The sequence below is a fragment of the Ictidomys tridecemlineatus genome, chromosome 13, assembly GCF_052094955.1.
Source record: "Ictidomys tridecemlineatus isolate mIctTri1 chromosome 13, mIctTri1.hap1, whole genome shotgun sequence".
Taxonomy (NCBI): domain Eukaryota; kingdom Metazoa; phylum Chordata; class Mammalia; order Rodentia; family Sciuridae; genus Ictidomys; species Ictidomys tridecemlineatus.
In genome coordinates this window covers 96,346,525-96,355,775 of record NC_135489.1, presented here as the reverse complement: position 1 = coordinate 96,355,775, position 9,251 = coordinate 96,346,525, and the positions used below count along the sequence as shown (strand labels likewise).

The window sequence follows — 9,251 nt, the reverse complement described above, 5'->3', positions numbered from 1 at the left end:
ATTTAATTCAAATAAATTTGTTTCCCCATCTCCTTATGCCAACGGTGGCTGTGCATCCCTTCATGATCTGTACCTCTTCCCATTCTGCTGCAGCATGAGTCCTAATGAAGGCTCTTAGGGATGGGTAGAGTTTGTAGATTCAGACTCTCATCTCAACTGGAGCAGGACGAGTTGGTCGCACTGAAAACTGGCAAACTGTGCAGGTCAACCTTAAGGTGGCCAGCACAGAGTGACCCAGAGCAGTGGCAAGCTACAGGAGATGCTAGGTCTGTCAGATGAGTTCCAGGGCATTTTTGGAAGTAGCTGGCTACTGCCCCCAGGAAAGCAACAGGAGAACTGCTGCCACTAGGAGCTGGGGTTTGATGACATTCAGTGACAGGGGACTAACACTAAGGTCTGAGAGCCACATGTCAGTCCTCAGATCCCAGAGCTACACCACCAAGGAAGATGTGCTTTGCCTCTTTGTGATTCCTCTTCATGTCTGGCCCTCTGATAATTGGTAAGAGAGATGTTTAAGGGACACAGATCATGAAGGGATGCCCAGAGAAGATTCCCTAAACCAAGAGAGGCCTTTTCAATGGTGCGATGATTAGGGTTTTGTCCTAGGATAAGAGGAAGAACCAGTCTAAATCTGCAAACAAGACCCAGTGGATGGACACTTGTGCTCCCTTGGTCCTGGCAACCTGAGTTATCTCTTCTCAGTTCTCACTGCATGGACGTGCACAGACCACATGGCAGAAGGCAGCAGCTGCAGAAGATGTTTCCTACCAAACTGCCTTTATTATAACTGACAGTCCACCAGGGTACAGCTTCCCACCAAGGCTTGAACATTGTGACCCTCCCCTCTAGTACCCTCCCTTCTGCCCCCCACCTGCCCTCTTACTACATTCCCTGTACCCTCCCACCCCCTTCACTTTCCTGAGAACCCGCAGGAACTGCCCTGTGTGGGGAAGAAGGTCTTCACAAGCTGAAGACCTTTGGCCCTTCTGGTGTAGAATGAAGCAAAGGTGAGATCTTGCCTGAGGGGCAGCCACCCCAGAGGCCACCGGCCAACACTGCTGTCCTCAGGGCCTCTTCTTCTGGTTGCCAGATGACACACACTTTCTCTTCTGAGGCCATGAGGTTCCACCTAGCTCCAGGTCCACACCTTGCCCTCCGATGACCTGGAGGGGAGGCCCAGTGCAGGGCATCTTTTGCACATTGCATGAGCGTCCAGTGAGAGCGCTCTTCATGGTCCTGGCACCTGGAGGAGGGTGGGAGCTGAGGCGTCCCCTCTTGGGGGGTGGGGCCTGGAGTGCTTGGTCTCCTGAGCACAGGGTTTCTATTGGAGGGGCCTGGCTCTGGGACAGTCCCCAGGGCAGCAGGCGGTGCTGGGAGATAAGGAGGAAATCCAGGCTTTGGAGCTCATCGTCCACACTGCAGCCATTGGCTGTCTTATGTGGCCCCCCAGCAGAAGTGGCTTTTCTGGGACCCACTACGCCTTTGTTCCCCAGGTTTAAGGAGGAGGATCTGCAATTATGGGGAGGATGGTTGGAGTGGATGGTCCCCAACGAGGATGACCCACGACGGCCTTGGAGGACAGCAGTGTCCTTCGATCCCAGCAACTCTGGCTCCATGGCCCTGCGCCTCTTCATGACCTGGGAAGCCACCTCTGTGGACCAGTCCTCCATGCTGGCCCCTTGATCAGTGTGATGCTTCCGCTTCTCTGCACCTTGGTTGGCAGGTGCCTGGGAAGCTCTTGAGTCCTGTTGGGACATACCATGACCTTGAGGCCCCTGCAGAGCTGCTTCTTCACAAGCTGAAGGAGAATATGGGCACTGGCCAACTCTTCTACATGCATGACATGGGCCACAGGGACTGGGACAATCATTTCTATGGGAGGTGGGAAGTGAAGGGACAGACTGAGTCTCTGCTGGCCACCCTCCTGGGCTTTCTTCTTGATGCCCTGAACCCATCCATGAATCTTCTGTCTCCTTCCTTTCCCTTCTACATCCTGTGTCCTGTGAAGTCACTCAAGGAAACATGGATCATAGGTAGGATAGGGACAGATGACGTCCTGTGGGCCACATGACTAGGGTCCTGTGCCTTCCTCATCTACGTGCTATCCCTTGATCCTCTGTCCACCTGTGGCCACTCCCTTTCTTGTCTATTTGTGTCCCTTTGTCTCCTAGCTGGCCAGTATTGCTCTCTGCCTTATCCACGTGGTGTCTTTCTCCACCTCCCCTAAACCTGGTTTGTCTACCTCCATAGTTCTCTGGGGTGCCTCTTTCTCTTCTCTATCTTTTCTTTCTCCCCAATCCCTGGTGTTCCTGCCATTGTTTGTGAGGAGTATAACCCGTGTACCTCCTACCTGGTCTACTGGGGGACCCTACTTCCCTCTCTACCTAGGCAGGCGTGAGTTCTTCCTCCTGGTCCAGCTCTTTTGTTAGCGACAAGATATCTATATATGGTTCAGAGGAAAGTATTTCTTCCAGGAAGCGGGAGTGAATTATGTTCTCTGCCTGGGATGAGAAGGAAGAGAGTGTGAGTGACCTTGGGAGTAAATAGCCCCAAGTCAGGAAGACTTCTAGTAGAAACAGGAAGCAATGATGATCCCATTCTCATTACACCATGGGGCTATTATAGCCCAACGACCTCCTACAAACATTTAGAAGAGGGCACGCATGTGTGTGTGTGTGTGCATGCACTCCCCCCCCCCACACACACATACACATACACACACCAACTCTGCTGAGAATCTGTGCTAGATGATCAATTCCATGAGTTTTGCAACCTTGACTACACCAAGATTGTAGGCGCAGCCCACCTTGTTGATAAAGTCCTTATCGACGTAGCTCAGGAGACTTGAGTCTGGGTATAAATCCTCTATTGCCTGATGCTCCAGTCCTTCCTCTCCCAAGATCTCAGCAAGCTCTTCTGTGGACAAGTGGGAGGGCTCCCATGTGGGAAAGGTGGTAGGCCCAAATAGCTCATCCATGATGTCCATGTACTCTTGGATGGCTTCAGGTGGGATCTCCTCAGGCGCCTTGGTCTCAGGCCCTTTGGTCTTGGCCACCTTGTTCTTGCGCGCCTTGGTCTTGCGTGCCTTTGTCTCAGGCACCTTGGTCTCTGGTGCCTTTGGTTTGGCTGTTAATGAGCAGGCGGGCTGTATTTTGGGGTTGGTCTCTCTGGAGGTGCACCCTAGGACAGGGAAGACCAGAGTGGTGCATGAATGAGGGATCCGTGTTCATCCCAAACACTGGGTAGTAGGCAAGGCTCAGTGGACCTAACCTGGCATGCCATGCATGAGGCAACCTGACCTAGGACCTGAGGGATATAACAGTGCACCAGATGCGCCATCTAGAAGAGTCTAGCGGGAGGACATTTAGAGAGACTGATATTCCATGTACTCTACCCTCCAGGACCCAAGTCCTGGGCAGATGATATGTGTGTTCTTTGGACAGACAAGGAGACAAAGGAGCTGTGTACTTGTAAGGGTGAATACGCAGTTTAGACTGGGTGGCAGGGACCTCCGGGGCTAGGGGCTGTTCTGCTTCAAGACCAAATCCCCCACACTGAGGAAAAGGTCTTATTTGAGACCACAACTTGCCTTAGCCCTTGTCACCATTCAGAGACTGTCGTGGGCTCCTGTGGGAAAGAGGAAACCCTACCTGGGCGTTGGAAAGCCTCCAGGACTGGCGGCTTTGAAAGTTGCAGCATTGGAGGTACAGGAGGAGGTCGGCACTGGAAAACCCCTGTCAACTGCATCCTTGGATCCTCCATCTCCTCCGCAGCCTCAAACTCCATGAACCTTGGTGGGCAAGGGAGGCACAGGCTGAGCTGAGAAGCAGGTCAGCCATAGCAGGCAGGTGCTAGCCCCATACCAGGGAGGAGCTGGGGGCAGAGATATGGATCTGTGTCCTGAAGTGGGCCAGGCCAGCCCAGGAGGGAGCTGCTACATAGGAGGAATGGCCGTTCTGAGGGAACACCACATCAGCCAGCACCTGAAGGGAATGAGCTCTGAGTGACGCGGCATAGCCCCTAGGTGACCCTTGTTTCCCCTGTCCCTGCCAGGAACCACATGGATCAGGCAAGTTCCAGAAACTGGTCAGGGAAATGATGTATATGAGGGTCCTGGCCCAATTAAGGGATGCTGAGGCTGGGACCTTGAGCCTTGGAAGGATCACCTGGGAACGAAAGGCACAGGAGGGGTCATGTGGAGGTGGAAGCTAAACTGAGAACATTGGGTTGCTTCCTCGGAGGGCTGGTTCTTTTTCTTCCTTTCACTTGTTGGAATGTCTGGGATTTCATAGAGCAAAGGCAGTAAAGATCGCAGACCTGTCCTAGGGCATCTGAGGTTCTGGATGCCCCTGACCGTGCACTCTTCACTGCCACCCCCTTCTGGCACATTGGCTTGAACGCGTACCACTTTCATGAGCTCCAGTAGTCCCCACTCTAAAGAGGTGCCAGTTCCCGGGCAGGTGGTGTGTGTGAGGCTAGTGGAACTCTTTACCTCTGCCCAGACAACAAAGGAGAAGGAGTCAGTGTGGCTGGACTGGTTTCTCCTCCCCATTGGGACCCTGAACCTCAAGACACAGTTGGAATCACAAACATTGAGGCTGGAGATTCTGGGATTGTTGTCGAGAGGATGTCCAGCGCTTCAGCTAGAAGGAGCTGCAATTTGGAGAGCTAGACGCCTCAGAGCCAACACATAGGTAGGTGACATGCCCTACCCACCCTGCTGTGCAAACCCTGGATTCCCACCTAGATTCTGGGCCCCGGAAGCTAGCTCACTTTTGTGAGGTCTCATAGAAGACCATCCGTTCAAAGTTGCTGGTGCGCTGCCATTCCTTCCAACCCTTCCGCAGGCCCTCTTCCATGGTCATGGTGGGCTCCCGTCGGGACAGAGACCGAAGCACTGGGCTGGAATTCATCAGGATCAGTGTCTACAAGGTCACCCTCCTTCATCGGCAGACCAACATACCTTCCTAACTTTATTACTACTTCCCAGTCATGTGCACCTCAAAGTATTGACATTGGACTCCAGGACACTCATACCAACCTGAACACCAAGGGCTGCATTGACCAGCATGATTGTGCTTGGATTCCTCTATGATGTGCTGTACTAGGTGCTGAATGTGGTTATCCTCCCACATTCACCTGGTGAAGCCCTAACCCCAGTGTGATGGGATCTGGAGCCTGGCTTTAGTGCTTAGAGGGTTAGATGAGACCCTGAGGGTGGTGCTTCATGGGGGCATTGGTGTTCTTCCTGGAGAAGGAGGAGACACTGAAGAGATGTCAGTCATGTGAGGACACAGGTGAGCCAGCTGTCTTCCCAGCAAGGAGAAGAGCGCGTTCATGGGACTTTAGGTCAGGTACCCGTTACCTGGGAATCCTGACTCCAGGACTGTGAGAAAGGAATGCCTGCCTGTGTTTGTGTCCACGTGTTCCACAGCATCCTGTATGGTGGCCCAGGCTGAATAAGACAGTGCACAGAATGGCCTGGGAGCACAGTTACAAACTGGGGAAAGATGAACATGCCCATGCAGTGTCCAAAGACAGCATCCCCTTGAGTGTGACATCACCAGCGGATCCCAATCAGGAGTTCATGACAATGTGTGTGGGTATCTTTAGAGTTCTGTCTAGGGGCCAGCACCCCTAAGCTCACTTGTGGTTGGGATGTGCTCTGTGCCAGGAATAATCAGGTCTATGGTGGAAGGTGAAATGACTGGGGGAGGGAGCATTATGTGGAGTCAGACAGCCAACTCCAGTTCCTGGCCCACATTACCCCAGGAACCTCCTCTGACCTTGAGTCCTCCTGTGATGGTGATGATCATTGGAAACAAAGATTTCCTGCCCTCACAGGACTGTGATGGGCACCTGACATAAGGCACATTTCATTCCCTGGTGTGAGGGGATACATCTGGGAGTGTAAGGGTCTCAGCTTGTCCCCTCACCCTCAGGACCTCTCTTCCAGTTCCCCTACATCCCAGCCTCCTCTCTCCAACCCACGCTCTTCCTCCTCACAGAGCTCAAGGGGGAGCCTGAGGAGAACACTCACATGAGGAAGCAGGAAAATGCTTCCACATCAGGAGTCTGAGGAAGGTGCCTGCGGACCAGGGTCTTGAAGCGCTGCCAGCGCCGGAAGTTCTCATAGACGCTGGAATGTCCACCAGAGTCCTCTGGTGGCACCTCCGCAGCCGGGAACATGGGTGGTGCACCTGCCCCATACACTGTACCTGGCCACTGGCGCGCATTCATTGGGAACATGATGGGGGCCAGCTGGGCAAATGGCCGAGGTGCTGGAGGGCGCAGGCCCAGGTGCCAGTGGATCCCATAGTTCTGGATCCCCCCACTTGCTGAGGCAGGCACAGTGGTCCTTACACCAGAAGGTGCCACGAGGAATGGAGCAGGATGCTCCACACCCCCACAGGAGACCCCTGGGGCCCCCCAGTTGAGGGGTGCCTGAGTGTGGGCAATGTTCTGAATATGAGGGGGCCCTGCTGGCCTCAGTTGTGGCCCACATTGTCCAAGGGTGGACAGCCCTGGCACATATAGTTGTCCAGGGTAAGCGGACAGCACCAGAGGGTTAGCCTGGGAGATGGGTGCAGTCACCCGTGGTGCCAGAGGCGGCTCCCAAAACGGCTGGTGTGTTGGCACGGGGGCAGCTGGAAGAAAGGGCAGGCCCCTGAACGCAGACATGTGGGCACCAGGATTGAAGTTCATGCCTGGTCTCTGGAATGCAGATGCTGTGGAGGCAAAGAAAGGGGAGAATGGAGGAGGGGGAATGGCAGCAGGATTCAGGCCCCCAGTTTCTTACTCAGTGGGAATCTGAGGACAAATGCTCACAGCTCAGGGCCCTGTGGGCAGGGATATTGTGCAGTTTGCAATTGTCCCTGAGTGAATTTCATGCTGTGTTCCCTTTGTCATAGTTCTACCCTGAGAAAACTGGTTCCCAGTACACCAGGGCTCCCTGAAGGCTGTCAGTGGACTGTGGCACCTCAGCTTTCCCTGCCTCTGAGAGGTCCCTTGTGCATCCTTGGCAGACAATCCATTGGCCTCCTAGGTGACTCCCTAGAAATGGATCAATGTGACTCTGCTCAGTGGCACCATGCCCCTCCCATGCTCGCCAACAGGAAAGGGATCTTCTCGAGGGCAGATGCAGGTACTCCAGGGTCGTTTGTGAAGGTGACGGGTTCTAAAGATTATTGCCCCACCACCTCCTCAGCCTTCCATTTGCTAATACTCCTTGTGTACCCCTCCACTTCTTTCCTAGGCTTCCACAAACAAACAAGAAACACCTGATTAAGATCTCTGCCTAGCTAGAGGCTGAGGAATCCTGAAGTTCACCCCGCCCAGCATGTGGGTGCCTCTCCCAGCACTTCCCACAGCAAACACTGTGGGGGGACAGATTCTGGCCAGCTGTGTCCCCAGTGTTCACTGGTTCCTGCTATGACACAGGGAAGAGGTCTATGTGATAGACACTGAGCTCCCCAAATCCTCTCCTGGAATGACCAGCAACAGCTTCTGAGGATCATGGGAGGTGGTGGGATTATGAGCAGTGCGGCTCTTCAGAGATTTTCACGGCCACTGTCATGTTTTTATTGGGCCTGGGAATTGGAGTCATTCTGAGGTCCTTTTCCTTTGAGCTCCCAATAAATGGAAGGAAAGTGTCACAGAGGATCAGGCCTGTGCCAGCTGCTACCTGTGGCAAGGTTGTTTGGAGCACATCCCTGTCCACCAGGACGTTCTGCAGAGTGTAGTCAAGGGATGGGAGGTGCACCACACTTCAACACTTGCACATATTAATCAGGACACCTGCCTAAGTTCCAATGACAATACGTGTGGGGACCCTTCCTGTGTGCCACTCTCTTTCCTGTCTTCATGAGAACCCAGTCATCTTCAAACCTGATCCTGGAAAATGAACACCCCACATGTGCTCCCTTTTCATGGAGTACCAACCAAACCAGGAAGATAAGCAAAGTCTTCCTGTTGATTTGAAAACAAGGAGCTGAGCCTACACTCAGAGATAACCATTCAGAAGACCCCCCAGAGGCCCAAATCTATGTTGGTTGAGGTTTCCTGGGTGCTCTGCCCTTCAAGAATCAAGGACACCAACTGTCTGAATGGAAGGAGAAGTGTTCCTGGGCAGGAAGTTGGCAAGGTGGCCTGGGCTGTGGCAGTTGGAGAAACCTGCAGCCTCACCCACAGAGAGTATATCACACTGCGACTGTGGTCATTTATGAGACCCACTGGGCAGTTTTCTAGCTGTGAACACTCCTCACCACTGCCCAGTTATGATCTGAGACTCTCGGTCAATCCCCTCAGAATGACATCCCAGGCAGCTTCCCTGTGTCTTAGGAATGGGCACAGGGCTCAGCATCTTGACTCCTGGGAGCCCTAACTGACCACCACTGTGACACCATCTGGGACTGCCTAAAAAACCATGCAGTGACCTGTGTCCATTGTATAAGGAATCAAGCCCTTGGCCTCTCTCCCTTCTGCTGACCCAATGTATTTCCCCTGAGTAGCCTGGACCTGGGTCTTAGGAGCCCTCCTCCCCATGAGCAGTATCAGTCTTCCTGGGGCTTCCTGGGCCATGTCAAGTGCATCCTCTAAGGCTCTTTCCTTCCCTTACTTCTGCTCAGTGAGTTGACCTCAGGGGAAGTACTCCATTCTAACTCCCAAGGGTTTGGGAGGTGACTGCTCCTCAGATAACAAGCCCCTGACCCTCCAGGCTCACCTCCTTCCAAAGGTCAGGACACTGGACACAGTGTCTCACAGTCTCCACAGTGGGAAAAGTCAGTACAGGATCCAGAGAGTGACCTGTCTGTAACAGATTCTCAGGGTCCAACTGAGCCAAGCTGGGCAAAGTTTAAATGTAAACCCCAGTGGAATGTTGGACCCAGACATTCTGCAGGGGGAGGGGCCAAGGGCAGCTGGCCTGGCGGGGGCTGGGCAGACATTCCATCAAGAGCTCTGACAGGTATAGAAGAACCTCCAGTTGCCTTTAGGCAATTCAATGGTGACACAAGTGGTGTGTGCCTCTGGGTCATTTTGAAGTAGTTTCTCAAATGCACAGCAGAGTGGTGAGAGCTATGGCTCTCATGAGCCACACAGTCATGGGTCTGAACGGCCCCTACTCTAAACTGAAGGGTATGGATTGCATTTTATGTATAAAGTGTTTTTTTTTAAATCCCATTCCCAGTCTGTAAAACAGACTCTTGGGTGTTTCAGAAATATTCAACACCTTATTAGAAGTCTTTTCAATG

At 53.2% G+C, this 9,251-nt stretch overlaps 2 long non-coding RNA genes across 2 annotated transcripts; both read left to right on the top strand.

The window, feature by feature from the left end:
* The first annotated feature begins 689 nt into the window (after positions 1-689).
* LOC144370060 (uncharacterized) lies at positions 690-1,989 on the top strand. The gene is made up of 2 exons (XR_013429980.1): positions 690-1,007; positions 1,494-1,989. It is a non-coding gene; the product is annotated as an uncharacterized LOC144370060 (long non-coding RNA).
* A 732-nt stretch (positions 1,990-2,721) lies between these two features.
* Positions 2,722-7,655, top strand: LOC144370059 (uncharacterized). Its single transcript, XR_013429979.1, has 2 exons — positions 2,722-7,144; positions 7,256-7,655. It is a non-coding gene; the product is annotated as an uncharacterized LOC144370059 (long non-coding RNA).
* Positions 7,656-9,251: the final 1,596 nt, after the last annotated feature.